The 2,865-nt window shown below is 37.5% G+C and overlaps 1 long non-coding RNA gene across 1 annotated transcript; it reads right to left on the bottom strand.

Moving 5' to 3' along the window:
• Positions 1 to 709: 709 nt before the first annotated feature.
• LOC143859091 (uncharacterized) lies at positions 710 to 2,610 on the bottom strand. Its single transcript, XR_013239140.1, has 4 exons — positions 2,494 to 2,610; positions 2,181 to 2,405; positions 2,019 to 2,068; positions 710 to 1,005 (listed from the first exon to the last, which is right to left on the bottom strand). It is a non-coding gene; the product is annotated as an uncharacterized LOC143859091 (long non-coding RNA).
• Between the last annotated feature and the right edge of the window lie 255 nt (positions 2,611 to 2,865).

Raw genomic sequence — 2,865 nt, 5'->3', positions numbered from 1 at the left:
GAAACGAAATCCGAGTGTTTTTGGTCGGAAATGAAATCCCTAAAGGGGCGGGGGGTGAAGGGGGGGGGGGGGGGGAGAGATGGGCTTTTCCATGTCATTTTTTTACTTATTGTAGAAATTCCACATGTGTAATTCTATTTTCCCAGGAAAGCAAGTGAACACCAGAATTCTGTCTTGTCAAGGTCTTGTCAAGAAAAAAGAGGCTGTTTTCCATGGATTTGCTTTCCCGGGAACGCAAGTGAACATAACCTATGGGTACCAACTGCCTTTATTGTCGGCATTCTTCTCTAGTAGAGTCAGATGAGTATCACGAACCCTCCAACTGTATAGAAGAAAAATAAAAGTTAAAAAGAATTTAAATAAAGTGAAGGAATGCATTTAAAGAGTAAAATACACGTAAGCCAAAGAAAAATAGGATACAATTTAAAGCGTACAATACATGAAAAAGGTACAAAGATTTAAAATGTAAATGTTAGATGCTTCTACAAGTACTCATCTCTACCACTACCAACCCCAAACACACACATACTACTACAAGTATGTGTCTTCGCAATTTTATCATTAACCCAAAAAAGAAAAAAAAAAAAACACTAAAACATACATGAATATGCACCTCAACCTCCACCCCCACCGCACACACACACAAGTACGAGTACAAGTCCCAACCTCCACCATCTTATCACAAACCAAAATAAGAAAACAACCACCCCACCCCCACCCCTCAGCATGCTACTATAAGCATGGTTTTAAATTTCAGTTTCGGTATCGGTTTGTGACTTATTTTTTGACTTATTGTAGAAATTCCACATGTGTAATTCTATTTTCCCTGGAAAGCAAGTGAACACCAGAATTCTGTCTTGTCAAGGTCTTGTCAAGAAAAAAGAGGTTGTTTTCCAGGGATTTGCTTTCCCGGGAACGCAAGTGAACATAGCCTATGGGTACCAACTGCCTTTATTGTCGGCATTCTTCTCTAGTAGAGTCAGATGCGTATCACGAACCCTCCAACTGTATAGAAGAGAAATAAAAGTTAAAAAGAATTTAAATAAAGTGAAGCAATGCATTTAAAGAGTAAAATACACGTAAGCCAAAGAAAAATGGGATACAATTTAAAGCGTACAATACATGAAAAAGGTACAAGGATTTAAAATGCAAATGTTAGATGCTTCTACAAGTACTCATCTCTACCACTACCACTCCCAACACACACATACTACTACAAGTATGTGTCTTCGCAATTTTATCATTAACCCAAAAAAGAAAAAAAAAACACTAAAACATACATGAATATGCACCTCAACCTCCACCCCCACCACACACACACAAGTACGAGTACAAGTTCCAACCTCCACCATCTTATCACAAACCAAAATAAGAAAACAACCCCCCCCCCCCCCCCCCCCCCCCCCCCCCCAGCATGCTACCATAAGCATGGTTTTAAATTTCAGTTTCGGTACCGGTTTAGGACCCCACAGAAATCGAAATTTCGGCTGAAATCGGGCGAAACAAGCAAAATAATATTTTATTCAATACAAAATTTCGGTAAAATATTAAATTAAATAATAAAAAACGGGGTTTTGGGTGAAATTTCAGAAAAAAAAACAACATTTCAACCGAAATTCTGAAATTTCGAACGAAATAAAATACCATTTCGGGTTTATATGATTTCAGTGTCCATCTCCCTAGAAATTTCAGTCGCGAAATTTAAAACCATGACTATAAGTCCCCACCTCCAACTCCAACCCCAACATACACATACTACTACAATTATCCACTTCTGCCATCTTATCATTAACCAAAACAAGAAAACAAACACCAACACACACATGAATACGCCCCCCTTCCCCCCCACCCCCCCCAAAAAAAATAAAAAAATAAAAAAAATAACACACACACACTACAAGTACCGAAACATCTTAATGATTTAAACAAAAAAAAACAAACACCATCTTAATGATTTAAAAATCATATAAACTAGAGCATAAATAGAGTATTGAATTAAAAATTCTTATAATACTTACCATAAGAAAGAAGAGAAGAGAACGGCTTAAGTGCTCTGATCGAGTTTAACCTGGAAATGAAAAAAAAAAGAAACCAATTAGGAGAATGCCATGCGCCACTTGCATGTACACAAGTCATTGAATTTTTTTTTTTTTGAAACTGTACACAAGTCATTAACTTACAAAGCAGGAAGGCCATACGACAGATGATCCAATGGACACCATGACAGTTCTGGCTTGTCCGTATGGCTTCATCAAAGCATGATCGTCCACCAACAGAACATGGACTAAGACTTCGGATATTCCCTCTCCCAATCGTTTCCCACCAACTACTTTCATCTGATCCTAAGACTGAAGAATGCCCCACCCCACTTCAACATCAGGGTCTATAAAGCTCATCAGAACAACCTTACATACATAGATTCTTAATTAACACCATGAAATATAAAGTCAAATAGTGACATTGTTTAGATGCAAAAGTTAATAATGTTTTTACCTCAGGGAAGGACGGAACGGCATGACTCGAAGAGGATGAGGGGGGTCTAAGGCTGTGACGAAGTCGCACGTCCTTGAGCCTAACATATGTTGAGATTCTTTTATTAAATGAACTGTACACAAAAAGAGAAAATGACCAAAACCCAACTTTAGGGGTCAATTATTTTAGAATTAGCAACTCAACACTGATAAATTCGTTACTATTTCTCTACTCTAAATGGGTTTGTTCTGTTCTATTTGGCTAACATAAAAAATGACAATGCATCCCATAAAACTAGCTTGCACAGTTGAAACATCCATTGAATCGAACATAAGAACAACATTAATAGCTGAATGAAATCAAGGAATTTTTGGGTTTTTGATTGGAGCCATG

This window comes from Tasmannia lanceolata, unplaced genomic scaffold, assembly GCF_043159265.1.
Source record: "Tasmannia lanceolata isolate RefF3 unplaced genomic scaffold, GAP_Taslan_0.1 ptg000029l, whole genome shotgun sequence".
Classification (NCBI taxonomy): domain Eukaryota; kingdom Viridiplantae; phylum Streptophyta; class Magnoliopsida; order Canellales; family Winteraceae; genus Tasmannia; species Tasmannia lanceolata.
Note: the sequence above shows the minus strand (reverse complement) of the source record. Positions and strands in the feature narration are given on the sequence as shown.